The sequence below is a fragment of the Octopus bimaculoides genome, chromosome 26 (assembly GCF_046866305.1).
Source record: "Octopus bimaculoides isolate indiv1 chromosome 26, ASM4686630v1, whole genome shotgun sequence".
Lineage (NCBI taxonomy): Eukaryota > Metazoa > Mollusca > Cephalopoda > Octopoda > Octopodidae > Octopus > Octopus bimaculoides.
The window spans coordinates 7,389,086-7,405,297 of record NC_142953.1 but is presented as its reverse complement, the minus strand read 5'-3'; the positions used below and the strand labels follow the sequence as shown (position 1 = coordinate 7,405,297).

Sequence of the window (16,212 nt, the reverse complement as noted above, 5' to 3'; positions counted from 1 at the left end):
ATATATGTATGCACACCTACACGCATACACACACGCCTGCGCGCGCACACACACACATACACGCACATACATTTATATACGCACGTATGTATATATATATATATATTATATAGTCCTGCGGCCCACGGCAGTTTTTATACTTGACTTCATTTCGTAGACAAACTGATGAAAATTTATGGGAAAATTACAATGCTGTAATTCGTAACAACTGGCAATTAGCAGCAATATAGTTTATTGTAGTAGTAGTAGTAGTAGTAGTAGTAGTAGTAGTAGTAGTAGTAGTAGTGGTGGTGGTGGTGGTGGTGGTAATAGTAGTGGTTGTTGTGATGGTAGTAGTAGTAGTGGTGGGGTAATGGCGGATGGTAGAAGTGGTTGTGGTGATGAGTTAGTAGTAGTAGTAGTAGTAGTAGTAGTGGTGGTGGTGGTGGTGGTGGTGCTGGTGGTGGTGCTGGTGCTAGTGGCGGTGGTGCCGTTGGTGGTGTGTGACGGTTGCTGTGGTTGTGGTGATAGGTTAGCAGCAGCAATTGTTATTGTTGTTGTTTTTGTTCTGGCAATAGTGGTGGTGGTGCTGGTGGCGGTGGTTGTGGTGATGAAGGTTGTAGCAGCTGTTTACTACTACTACTACTACTACTACTACTACTACTACTACTACTACTACTACTACTACTACTATTGCTGCTGCTGTGTTTGTATGTCATTGTCAAAACACGTTGCCAGCTTGTTGCATCAACAGATGCTGTGATGATGCAATCGTGTCATGAACCTGGGAAATACCTCAGCATAGCAACGCAAAAACACACATAAACACGCAGACACACGCACATATAGACGCACACGCGAACCCACACACACACGCACATATATACGCGCACATATATATATATATATATATATATATATATATACTAGCAGAAATACCCGGCGTTGCCCGGGTTAAAGAGAATAATGAAATCTAAAAACGCCGTCTAGACTACGCATCATCTTTATATATAGAGATGTATATACACACACGCACCCAAACACACGTATATATATGTATATCAATATAAATATATGAAAGTCAATGAAGTTTCGTAAAAGAAGGTGATCATGTACATACTTTCTTGCTGTTGTGATTATAACACCTCATTGTAAACTATGTTCCTTGTTTTCCCTTGTGGAGCATATACAAATAGGTTTTTTGTTGCTGCCCACTCTTGAGCAGCCAACATACAGCTGTCCATGTGAGAAGCAGGGCTCTTCCAAGAGAAGACCAGCTACAGACAGTGTTTGACCCTGATATTTGTTTATGGACATGGCAAAAGTCACACGAAGGGGGAATTGTAGTCTTCTGAATGTAAAAGGAATGTCTGCTCCTGATGGAGTAAGAGGAATTCTTGGAATAAAGACGTCATCCCCTTTTGCACATCCAGAAAGAATGGTAGCCTCGATAACGTGTGACATCATTTTCTAAATAATGCTCATCTGTTATGTTCGGGTTAAAATTTCATCAACATCAAAAATATATGAATTTTCATGGGAGTTATGGCCGTTATGCAAAGAATATAATTTCCAAATTTCATAAAGATCCATTCAGTACTTTTGACGTAGTTTTGGATAAGAAAACAAATGACTAATGTGTGTGTTTGTGTACATGTGTATGTGTGTGTGATGGGTGTATATATGTATAGATATCTGTATGCATGTATATATATGTATATATGTGTACATATTACATGTACATCTATATATATATATACATCTACACATATGTATACATATACATGTATGTATAGATCTATATATATATACATATACGTGTACATCTATATGTATACATATACATCTCTCTCTCTCTCTTTCTCTCTCTCTTTCTCTCTCTCTCTCTCTCTTTCTCTATCTCTTTCTATCTCTCTCTCTCTGAAAGTATCTGTCATTACAGTATCGAAATGGTGTACATATACATGTATATGTATACATATACATCTTTCTCTCTCTCTCTCTCTCTTTCTGTCTCTCTCTTTCTCTCTTTCTCTCTCTGTGAAAGTATCTGTCACTACAGTATCGAAATGTGATTGTTTCAGTTAGTGGAATAGTTTCATTTTTAAAGTGAAAGTATTTGACATGAGTGTTTTTGTTTCACTTTTGACACGTAATACTTAAATAGTGGAGGAGATATTATGTTGCCGTGTGCTCGAACTCTGCAAGAAGTTAATAATTTTTTTTGACTAAAACACAACTGGAACCCTACGTAAGGCATGTGTAAAATTTGAATGAAATTGGTTGCGTAGTTCTCGAGTTTTAGGGATTCACACAGACAGACAGACATTCTCATTTTTATATATATAGATATGGGAGAATGTACGAAAAAACAACAACAGACGAGGACAGGTGGTGTAAACAACAAAAGGATGTATTAGTATGACGCTCGGGAATACGGAAAGTCTTTGACGTTTCGAGCTACGCTCTTCAACAGAAAGAATACGGAGACAAGGAGAAAAAGAATTGAATAGTGTTCAAAGTTCAAAAAAGGAAAAAGAAAAAAAAAACAACAAAAAAAAACAACAACGTGAGGACGTGATACAGATTGTGTTACTGGACGCTCGAGAAAGGAAAGGGAGAGAATTTGACGTCTCGACCGAAGTTCGCACACTGTACACGATATAGTACAGATTGTTATACGTAGCTCTGTCCTACTAACATCCTTTCTCACTCTTCTTTCTCTCTCTCTCTCTCTAAACTCTTTCTTTCTTCGATGATGTTATCATTATTATTATTATTATTATCATTATTATTCAGGTCACTGCCTGGAATCGAACTCGGAATCTTGGGGTTAGTAGCCCGCAATCTTAACCACCACGCCATATGCCTGAATAATAATAATAATAATAATAATAATAATAATAATAATAATAATAATAATAATAATATTAGTAGTAGTAGTAGTAGTAGTAGTAGTAGTAGTAGTAGTAGTAGTAGTAGTAGTAGTAGTACATTGTTTTGTCTTGGTATAAGAAGATGGGCTACAGCAAATATTCTGCTCAATACCACAGATTTGCTTGTCAGTTGTTTGACCTTAACCAGTTAAGCATGTCCCTTGGTGGCTGACGGCGTGTGCATCTCTGATCACGAGCAGAAGTAGTGGGGGAGCATCATAGCCATGTGTTGAGAGGAATACTTTGGGGGTTGAATCATTCACCTTTGGAAACATGGGTGTTTTGCTCAACATCCTTAAACAAACCTTATTCAGGGACCTTTTGAGTGGGATGGGCTACTCGACCTGAAGAAAATTCTAACTGGGCCCCCACCTGCGAGGTCATGCGCTGTTTATCTTGATATGAGATCGCCATGTCGTGCACATATGGTTGTGATGCATGTGCCTGGTGTGCCCTTATCAGACGGGTAGTCATGATGGGTATATTGGGCTTCGTATATTTTACCCCAGTGTCACTTTGAAGGCATGCACTGCTCGCTCACTCAATAATAATAATAACATCAATAATAATAATAACAAATAATAATAATAACATCGAAAAATACCTTAGGAATGAGAACCCAGGTTCGAAATTTCCCTACCACCACCACCACCACCACTAATAACTGCAACAACGAAATTATATTATGAAGTAGCGACACACAAATTGCTGAGATAGTCGTCTTCCTTATGGTGTATATTCCAAAGAATGTTTTGTGTAGAATATCTGTTAAAGAAATTGCAATATGCACCTGTTTGCTCCTGCAGTAATGATGTAATCTGCAGAGGCGTGCAGGTGACATGCTATAATTAACCTAATTAAACAGTTGAGAAAAGGTAGAGGAGAAATTATGACGCAAGGATCAGAACAAAAGCGTAATATTTGAACAGAAGTAAATGTAAAAGCTTGACTGCTGCTGATAGAGCGAGAGGGCAATGACTGGATTATAGAAGGCGAGGTAGACGTGGAGAAAGAGGAAAAGATATAGACGATAGAGAGACAAGGGGGGGGGGTAACATCTACAATTAGAGAGAAAGTTGGATAAAGAAAGGAAGAGACAGGTAGAATAAGAGAGAAGTTTGAACGATGGTGAGTGTGGCGGGAGCATAGAGAAATAACTGATAAATAATACTAAGCTAACGAAAATGATGAAAAACCGATTCGCGATTGCATCATTTCGAAAGAAGGTCATGTGTTTTAGGAGGTATATTAAACATTATAATTCAGGCTTCTGGCTTTGTCGTGTGGCTTTTCGACAAAAAAAAACAAAAACAAAACGAGGAACAAAAATGAAAAAAAAAAAAAGAAAATTCTCTCAACTGTTGCAGATCAATACATACACATTGATGGACGTACGCACACACGAACATAATCTTTCTTTCTGTCTATCTGTCACACACACACACGTATATATATGGAGAGAGAGAGAGAGAGAGAGAGAGAGAGAGAGAGAGAGAGAGAAAGAGAGAGAGAGAGAGAAAGATAGTTATACATATACATACATAAATGCATATATATGTATATATATATATATATATATATATATATATATATATATATATATATATATATATATAAACATACATACCCAAACATGTATATATATATATATATATATATATATATATATATTTATATATATATATATTATATATATAAATCGTATATATGTATATATATAAATCGTATATATGTATATATATAAATCATATTTATGTATATATATGTGTGTGCATATATATATATATATATACATACATACATATATACATACATATATACATATATACATACATATATACATACATATATACATACATACATATATATATATGTGTGTGTACACACACACATATTCGTTGGTGTATACAGACATATACAGATATACATTCATGCGCAAACTCCTTCAGATTCACGAGCAAACATACACGCCTACGTACAAAGAACTTTTATCCACGAAATATCGAAGAGTAGCCACGGTTCAACTGTATACATAGATGAGGCAAAAATCATACGAGTCGGGAAAGAGCTCCTTGAAAAATTATTCCCTCATCATGACCAAGGACTCACACACTTGACGATCCGGGGAAGGTTTACCGCTCTGTTGGAACGGGATAAAAGAGAGAAGGCATTTTTTTCAGTATATCAAATAGAGTGACAAAGATAGCCAAAGTAATTCTATCTTCAACGAACAACCGGCATATTAACGCTATCTTTGAAATCTATGCTTTTGAAATCCAGGAACTTGAATTAATGAAATGCTTGAAGCATAAAAAAATTGTGGATGTAAGTAAAATATCAAACTGCTATGATCAGTTCAGACTCTGCGGAACCAACACCGGAAATATCACCCACTTTATATAAACAACTGCCGAAAATGTCAACTTGATGTTATCTACTTATGGAAATGGATGTAAAGAGAAAGAATAGTACAATGCAGTATAGAGAAATGATGTTCCCGTGGCTGAAAATACAAGGAATAATAGTGATGCGGAGGGTATACTTATCCATGATTACAAAGAGATGGCTTCAGAATGTCGCAGTGTAAACCTCTGTAAAATATAAGCCTAGTAGACCAGACATTGTGCTCTGGGATAGAGAAAAGAAATTATGCACAGCAATGGAAACCTGTTGTCCAGTAAACGTTAACGATAAGAGGAAAAGGAAACATTTATGCTGAATTTATGAGAAATCTAGATACTTCATCCAGGACTATAACTTTAGCTTTATAACAGTAATTATTGTGGAACTTGGTTATGCAACTAATTCTTTCAGCACCAGTCTTGAAATGGTGGTCTTCACACAACTGGGAAGAACACAGCTAATTACGAAACACAGTTACGACCCATCAACGGAACTACGGAAATATGTAACACATGAAGACATTTTACTCGTAAAAAACGAAGCAGAATAAAACAAAGACACAAACTCACTTATAGATATACACACAGATCGTATCTGCACACAGATTCATATCTGCAACAGCTAGCATTTTTGTATACAAAAATATGTGTGCGTACACATAGATACATAATTAGCTGGTTGATTTTGATTAATTTCCAAGGTTACAAACCATCCTTCTCTATTGATGAGAAATTTTAAAACTAAAACCAGAAGACACACACACACACACAAATACATACAAGCTTTCAGTTCCATACTTATTATCATTGGAGTAACAGGATAGGAACCGACACCCCTGGAGAAAAGTACGGCTGGACTTGGATTGTTGGGGAGAGAAAATGCAACTCCTTAATTCATACACTGCAAATGACCACGATATCTACGACAATAAAAACGTGTGAGACCTTCTTAAGATTTAAAGGATGAGGAAAAAAAACAAAACAAGATGGTTTCCTTCACAACCTTATTAACAAGCAAGCGGCCGCTCAAATTTAATTCAGGATTAAACTGAGAAAATGAAGCAGAGATAAATTAAATGAGTGGCAGTACAAAACGAACTTTAAGATATCAAAACGGAAAAGGAAACGAATATACAATTACATATACATGTATACGAATATGTATAAATTGTACACATACAAGCATTGTCTGCTATATATATAAAAAGTATGCGGCCATTATCCAGCGTTTTATACCGCTTAACTAAGTATGCAATACGTGATATACAGAGATATACATAAGTGTGTCCCGGATTAAAGGTAATATAAACTCATCTATATTGTATCATTTACTAAACATTTTTCATTTTCCATTCCACTTTCATGTTTACTAAACGTTTTTCCTTTTTCATTTTCCGTTCCACTTTCCTGTTTACTAAACGTTTTTCATTTTTCATTTTCCGTTCCACTTTCATTTTCCATTCATTGTCAGCAGTTTAACTTGAATTACTTTGAATTAATTATTGAGTTCGCTCGTGTTAAATACTCCGTTTGCTTTTGTAACAATTAAGAGGCGCATGCGAGGCACGTGTATGTATTGCTTATATCTATCTATCTATGTATCTGTCTGTCTGTCTGTCTGTCTGTCTGTCTATCATCTATCTATCTTGCTATCTATATCTCTCTCTCCCTATATATATATATAGTTCAAATTCCGCCGAGGTCGACTTTGCCTTTCATCCTTTCGGGGTCGATAAATTAAGTACCAGTTACGCACTGGGGTCGATGTAATTGATTTAATTCCTTTGTCTGTCCTTGTTTGCCCCCTCTATGTTTAGCCCCTTGTGGGCAATAAAGAAATAAGAAACGTTAGCACGCTGGGAAAAATGCTTATCAGCATTTTGTCCGTCTTTACATTCTGAGTTCAAATTTTGCCTTTGGGTTCGATAAAATAAATATCAGTTGAACACTGGTGTCAAAGTAATCGGCTTATTCCCTCCCTTGAAATTGCTGGACTAGTACCAAAGTTTGAAATCAATATTATAGACCAGATGTTATAAAATTTCAAACGCCATATGTAACTTAACATATGCCGTGCTCTTTCTTTCATCTGTATGCTAGCTGGATGTATGGATTAATTACATTGTTCTTGAAGCTGCCACCCCCGCATTTCCTTGTTTGGTTTATGGGTTGTGCACCACCTGGGACTGACACTAATCTGCTAACTTAATAGATTACTGATTCAGCAGTGCATACATTTTCCAAGTGGAATAACTTTATTTTGCCAGTTGCTGTTATTGCAGCTGCTACCTGGTTTCACAGAATTACTCAAATAACTGTCCACGGAATCTATTTCTAAGCTCTTGAGCGTATTAAGTGAACTAGGGATAGTATTAGCTGGCTTATGATACTTACTACTGGTGATGATGTGCACTATTGCCGGTGATGATGCTCACCGTATTATTCATGCAAGTGTAGCTAACATTTACATTTTGCGGCTTGAATAGTTTAGAATAATTACATCCTATCGTAAAATGTTTCCGAATCAGATCCTGGATGTTCTTGGAAATGCTGAAATTGACCATTTATGAAAATTTGAATAAGGTTACGTTACGATCAAGAATTTTGTGACTTCTCGATTCATTAGCTGAATTTATATTAGCGGGCAAACTTACTATTACTCTCCAGCGCTATGTTGTCGTGGTTTGAAGAGGTGTTGAAAACCCTTCCACCAATATTGCTGACATGGTTCTTCAATACATAGGCAAGTCGATATGAATTTGTTTTATGTATGGTTTGTACATGCGTTTATATATATATATATATATATATATATATAGTAATAATAATAATAGAAATACATCATGGATGGAATTTATGAGTATTTTAATGCATCGCTATGCGCGTTTCCACAAATCCCCAAATTTTTGGGTGCTGTAATCCGTATACTTTGGATGAATACAGTCCAATGTGTAATATCTATGGACATTAGGTGTATATATATATATATATATATATATATATATATATATATATATATATATATATATATATATATATGTATATATATATGCATATATATATATATATATATATATATATATATATATATATATATATATGCGTATATATATATGCGTATATTTATATATGTATATATATATATGTGTATGTATATATTTATACATATATATATATCTGTACACACACACATATATATATGTATATATATATATATATATATATATATATATATATATATGCATACATACATATATATATATGCATACATACATATATATATATATATATATATATATATATATATATATATATATATATATATATATATATATATATATATATATATATATATATATATATATATATGTATGTATGTATGTATGCATGCATCGAGTTCTACTACATCAAGAGCAAACTGGGATCGTAAAATCAGGAGAGTAAACGATCGACACCGCTCTCTTCTTGCCAAACTAAAATGAAAATCTGCTCAAGACTTTTACATTTCTCTGCTTTAACCATCCCTGGTGTCACTGACAGTCCGGATATATTTTAGACGCCCTGCCATTTCTGTTTCGGTGTTGGTGCTATCTTCCGTGTCACCATCACCCCGGATGTATTTTAGACACCGAAGTTAATTACACTTCGGTGAGTTAACTATTTTCGGTGTCACCGGCTGAGCGGAAGTAACGTTTGTCAGAATTTTGATTTCAGGAATGGAAAATATTTCATGGGACTTTAAGGAATAGAATCTGCTTTGTGTGTGTGTGTGTGTGTGTGTTTGGAGTTGGTGTGGGGGTGTTGGGGGTGGAGGCGGGGATGTTGACAAACTACGAATTTAAAGTATTTGATCTTGGATGATTGGTGCAGATGCACGGAAGGGCGAGCTATCTAGGCATTTATGCAGGATATATATATATATATATATATATATATATATATATATATATATATATATATATATATGCATATATATAAATATATATATATATATATATATATATATATATATATATATATATATATATAAATATATATATATATATGTATGCATAAATATAGATATGCCTGAATGTATATATCCATATACGTAGACACATAATATTAGTGACTCTTCAGATATGGTGACCGAGTGAGCGCGCACATGCACACACACACACACACACACACACACGTACACGTACACACACGCACACACACACACACACACACTCTCTCTCTCTCTCTGATTTTTAGAAAAGGAATTCTCTCAGTTCGTCCTTATATTTAGAATGATGAAACAGAGAACGGTGCATTTAGCAGAATACTTCCTTCGATAAACACCCGGATGTTATTCTCTTACATCTGGGAATTGGTACCATTGTAGAGTATACCAAGAATTCACCCTCGATAGCTTTCTATTTGGCTCCAACAATCATTCCTCCCTTTTGGTTTATTTCCAAAATACATAGAAAAATATTTTTCAGCGAGTAATTCTTCTAGTTCTTTCGTATGCTTTTAGAATTCCTTGACTGTTGTTCCAGCTTTTGGTAAACTAGAAGCAGCCAGCCTTTTCTCAGACAACACCAGTTTAAATCATTTTTTCTTTTCCTGGATTATATCGATTTCACTGTCTGTTAGAAACAGACGGATAGACAAAATAATTCTTTCTACTATAGGCACAAGGCCTGAAATTTTGGAGTTGGCAACTATTCGATTACACTGGCTCCACTATCTGACTGGATCTCTATTTTTCTATCCTCATCTGTCCTTTCCGTAGAAGAGCGTGTGCTCAAAATATTAAAGACTTTTAATTTTTGTGAGTATTAACCTAATACACATTGTTGATATTTTACCTGTTTCTGTCACTAGACTGCGGCTGTGCTGGAGCACCGCCTTCAAGAATTTTTGGTTGAATAAATCGATCCAAATACTTATTTTTTGTTAAACCTGATGCTTATTCTGTCGGTACCTTTTGCCGAAACGTTAAGTTACGAGGACGTAAACACACCAACACCGGTTGTCAAGCGGTGGTGGTAGACAAACACAGCCCGTGGCTATAGTAGAAGACACGCAGTGGGACTGAACCTAGTGTACCACGCAATGAGACTGAACCCGGAACCGTGTGATTGGGAAGCAAGCTTCTTACCACACAGCCGTGTCTGCCTATAAGCCACGCCAGCACAGGAGGTCTAAATTTCCTAGTTCTTTTCCAGAGCTTAGAAAAACTGAAGGACCACTGCAATAAGTGTGTGAATCTGAGAGGAGAATATTGTGAGCAAAATCATAATCAACCGATCCTCCTATTATTCTTTTACTCAAAGCCAGGACCTTTTCAGCAACCCCTCGTGCATCCACATTCTTCTGGTGTATCCCTTGTGGGTTAACTATCGCATCGGAGACAATCTCTTCTAGATTAAATTAAGTTGAAGCAGATTTGAAAGTCTGAAATTTACATCAAAGTGTAGAGAAGATATGCAGAGTATATACTTAAGATTTTTTTTTTCCGATATAATGAAAATTCGTAAAGTTTTTAGTCGTTAGCAGCCATGAATAGTGTTATTCATTTGTCTTTCAAATCGTCAGCACGGCATAATTTGAGAAAAATAACGAATACATATGTTATCCATCTAATTTTCAATTAGATACTTAACGTGCTTCACTTTTTAAACATGAAGTCAAGCGTACTCGATGCATAAATTAAAGTGAACATATTTTATTAGAAGCTAAATCTTGTTGAATCGTTAACCAAAGTTTCATATTGTCGATTATTCAACCACTTGAAGAAAGAAACAGCATGACGAAAGATATGCAAAAATATCGATAAACATTAATCGTAAAATTTGATTAGTCGTACAAAACCGTTCGTGTCACTCACCCATTTATTCAATTGTCATACCCAGCACACACGATGTATTGATCTATCCATATGTTTTCAATATCAAATGAAAGAAATACACAACAGCAATGACAGTGGATGATGTTAATGTAGTTTTAGTGTTGATGAAGGACTGAATATTTTTTTTTCCCCAGTACGCGACCATTTTTTCGGATAAGGAAAAACTTGTTTATGGTATTTGAAAATTCGTTCATTAATATCATTGTATTTCTGAGCAATTGAGCAGATGAATGCGTGACACATTTTAAACGTCTTTTTATTGGCAATCATTCAAATTTTGGTGACTCGTTATATTTCACTGTGTTCATGAACAACTTTCGCTCCATCCGTCATTCGATCATTTGTGTAATTAGTAACGGAAATGATTTGGCAAGAATAATGAGCCAACAAGCTTGGGTTAATAAAATGTGAACTCATCACGCTGCTTCATATTTTGAATATTTTTGTATTTTTATCTTGGAGCGTTACCTCAACATCTATCAATTTATCCATCAATCAATACACGCACACAATTCATATGTGTGTGTGTGTGTGTGTGTGTGTGTGTGTGTATGTCTGTATGTATGTACATACATACATTATCTATCTATCTATCTATCTATCTATCTATCTATCTGTCTGTCTGTCTGTCTGTCTGTCTGTCTCTATCTTTCTATCTGTCTGTCTGTCTGTCAATCCATCTTTTAGCAATCCCTCTGTCTCCTTATATGTGTGCTCATAAACACTTAAGTATGCGCGCAAACACACACACACACACACACACGTTATATCATTGTAACTCGTATAAACACACGCTAAGACACACACACGCACATACGCACATATATTCATGCATGCATATATATGCACACACATGTTTAAATATGTGTGTGTGTGTGTGTGTGTGTGTGTGTGTGTGTGTGAGTGAAATTCTATATTTGTATTTTGACATATGTATCATAAATGCATATACACACATGTGTATGTATAACATATATGCATACATGCATATATATATATATATATATATATATATATATATATATATATATATATATATAGTATATATATATGTATATATATATAATATATATGTATACATATATACATATATATATATTTATATGCATATATTATGTGTGTGTGTGTGTGTATGTATACATGTGTGTGTGTATATGTATTTATGACACATATGCACGAAGACAAATATAGTATTACACTCATAAAACAGTCATACTATATTATCGTGGGTGGAAGAATGATTGACGGCAAGGATATATATATATATATATATATATATATATATATATATATATGATTATATACATACGTATACATACATAAAGTTAGTTATCGTGAGAGAAAGAGAGAGAGAGAGCGAGAGAGAGACAGAGAGACAGAGAGATGGCAGAAGGTGGAGGAAGAACCGAGCGAAAGTAAATCTCGCCCCCCCCCCCCCCTATTGTTCTCATTTAACATCGCAGAATGGAATCCCATAAATGTAAGGGTCCCGTTTGTGCTGGTGGGGGGGGGGGGCGGATGCGGGGGTTTGCCTCGGTATCTCCCCTCACCCCCGCCCTCCGCCCGTCGAAGCAGATGACGCAACTACTGAGGACGTATTGCATCAGCTGGAATGTCGTAAAGTAATTAATTAAACAATGTACTTTAACGATCATCCGGTTACCATGGAGATTATGGATTTCACCTACTTCGACGATGATCCAGTTGCCATGGTAATTATGGATTTTCACGTATTTTACGGCGATCCCGTTATCAGAGAGATTAAAGATTTCACATACTTTAACGATGATCTATTTTTCATGGAAATTACCGATTTCATGTACTTTAACAATGAATTTGTTACCATGGTGATTGCGGATTTCACGAACTTTAAGAATGATCCAATTACCATGGTGATTACGGATTCTCATACTTTAACAATGATCCTGTTACCATGTCGATTATAGATTCCACGCACTTTAACGATGATCGGTTTTTCATGGAAATTATCGATTTCGTGTACTTTAAAATGATCTCGTTGCCATGGTTATTGCAGATTTCACGTACTTTAACAGTGATTCAGTTGCCATGGTGGTTATGGATTTCACTCCCTCTCCTTAGCTGATGATATTTATGTTTAACCCTAGAAAGGACCAGATTTAGAAGACCCGACTCATCTATGGTCGCACGCGTTCCAGCCATGGTTAGCCCACCTATTTTTCGTATATCATTGCCCAATGGGTCCTGTCTGTCTGCCTATCCATTTATTTACCTATCTACACTTATACCTATTTTATTACATCCTTTCAAATATTAAAAAAAATGTAAACCTTTAAAACTTCTAAAACATATCCAAGAATCCAAGAACCTTTAAAACTTTTGTATCTGTGATCTTTAAATATATATATATATATATATATATATATATATATATATATATATATATATATATATATATATATATACAAGAAAGTAAAAGAATTCGTAGCTGTGTAGTAAGAAATGCCTCGTTTTCGATCCACAACCGGCAAGGTCAAGGAGTGTCGCTCACAGCAATACCAAAAAAAGAATTTGGTGATAAACAGTCAGAAAGCAACCTCTCGTAGCAGTACCACCGCACCCACCTATGAGGATCGGTTCTAGATGGAGGCCATGCAACAGATGGTGGACATGCAAACTTCCTAAAAAGAACAAGAGGAAAAAATACGAAAAGAAACCTAACTGAAGAAAAGTCAAGAAATAAAAGCTATAAATATGGCGAGGTGAGGTATACTTCCTGCCAAGAAGAAAACTGTCTCTGCTGATGAAGGACCCATCCTTTATGAAGACCAACCAATAATCTGTGGGTGGAAACCAGCCTTCGTCCAGAGTGAACTATTATGGAAAACAATAGATAAGAATGAAGAAAGCTCTAAAAGACTCCTAAACCACATTGTTCCAGGTTCAGTTCCATTGCGTGGCGTCTTCTACGATAGCTCCAGGCCGACCAAAGGATTATGGAACACCGGAGTTAGTGCAAAGGATTATGGAACACCGGAGTTACGACACGCTGTGTCTCATCAGTCAGAATTTTCCGGAGCTTCGAGTCTAAACAAGAACCGGAGGCTGATCAGTGCTGTTATCTGCCAACCGATAATAAATCGTTATTTGTACAGTAAACATGTTGAAACACCGATGTCCCTGAATCCCTAGCGCTAAAATGAGTTAAGTGTGTTGGAGTCGATAAAATAAGTACCAGTAGATGCAATCGACTAGTTCCTTCCCCAAAATTTCAGGTCTTGTGCCTATAGTAGAAAGGATTATTAGGAAATGTATAAAACTAAATTGTTAGAATATTACTAGTCATTTTGCCACTGGATCGAAGATGGTCACTGACGTGAGACTGAACACGCAAGTCATCACCGCGCAAAGTCATCCGTCAACCAAGACGACTAGATGGTTTTCGTGCTTCGAACGTACAAGCATGAACGTTGCAAATGTGACAACCATGCGGCGCTCCTGTGCCAGGCACACCCCTTCAAACTCTGAGAGGTCTCCAGTTAATAATGAAACAGTCCGTTTTCTGCTTATCTACACCCAGCAGCATGAAACAGAAAGAGAAAGCGAGAGTGGGAGAGAAAGAGGCAGGAGGAGGAGGAGGAGGAGGGGGTTATGGGTTGGGCTGTTCAGCTTTCATTGCTTGGATTTCAATGCATAAGAAATAAATAGAAATGAAAAATAAAACGAAAGAAAAGAGTGATAAAAGGAAGTGACATAGTTTTTGCCCTCTACTCCAACGTCTCGGAATCCTTTTGATAAATACAGAGAAAAAAAAAGTGGGGTGGAGGGATTTTGATTTTTTTTGGGGGGGGGGGGGGGTTCGGTCGTTAAGCCGAGTCAAGAAACGAAAGTTTCCATCGTCACCAAGTTACTGCCAATCCTTTCACCATTGCCGCCGCCGCCGCCGCCGCCGAGAACAACAATAACCGGTGAAACCACAGCCACTACTACTACTACTACTACTACTACTACTACTGCTACCAACAGCTGCAGTACCACCGACACTACCACCATTTAGTGGATTCGATGAGAAAGAGAAGAAAAGGGAGAAAAAGGAGAAGCGGCGGAAGAAGAAGAAGAAGAAGCGGAAAAAAAGACGACCAGGAAGAGGAGGAGGAGGAGGAGGAGGAGGAGGAAGAGAAGAAGAAGAAGAAGAAGAAAAAGAGGAAGAAGATGGAAGAGAAGAAGAGGAAGAAGCGGAAAAAAGACGACCAAGAAAAGGAGAATATAAGAGGAGGAGGAGGAAGAGAAAAAGAAGAGGAAGAAGAAACAGAAGAAAAGGGAAGACGACTAAGAAGAATATATAAGGCGGATGATGATGATGATGATGATGATGATGATGATGATGATGATGATGATGATGATGATGATGATGATGATGATAATAATAATAATAATAATAATAATAATAATAATAATAATAATAATAATAATAATCAGAAGAAGAAAAAGAAGAAGAAGGAACTCTTCAGTTTGGTTTACGTCAGAATATCGTCTGACTATTATAGTAAATAGCGGATTACAAATCTAATTTATCACAATTCATTAAGAGGTCGAGGTCAAAATCACGATATAGTTACGTGTTAATAAACCGACCACCACCACCGCCACCACTTTTCTCTGCTCTCACCTATCGCTCACCCTCTACGATTCCTTATTTTCTCACACTCCTCCCACTCCGTTTTTTTCTTTCAATTTTAATATTGACTCAGTTTTGCTTTTGACAAACGACGATCGAGAGATTGAACGGGCAAATAATAATAATAATCAATGGTATAAAAGTGGACGCAAACGATCTGATAACAAAAAGCGAGAGAAACCAGGTTGTGCAAATAGAGGCGACTGTCAGATGACGTCATAATTACAGTTAATTGCTTCCCGCTTCAACACGTCCTTTGATTTTGTTTCTTATCTCAAGCTGAAGATCGTGTCCACGGTCAATGTTATTTCACACAGGTTATGTAACAGCAGCAACAACAACAACAATAATAATGGTTTC

The 16,212-nt window shown here is 36.1% G+C and overlaps 1 protein-coding gene across 2 annotated transcripts in view; it reads right to left on the bottom strand.

The window, feature by feature from the left end:
- The window catches only part of LOC106872367 (uncharacterized), a 101,593-nt gene that overhangs the window by 54,514 nt on the left and 30,867 nt on the right, over window positions 1-16,212 (bottom strand). Inside the window, exon 1 of one of the 2 annotated variants that reach the window (XM_089342600.1) lies at window positions 3,520-3,538. The exons of the other annotated variant lie outside the window; for it this stretch is intronic. The gene's annotated coding sequence lies outside the window, so the exon portion shown is untranslated. Of the gene's footprint in view, window positions 1-3,519; window positions 3,539-16,212 lie in introns of those variants that run through there. 2 annotated transcript variants of the gene reach the window in all.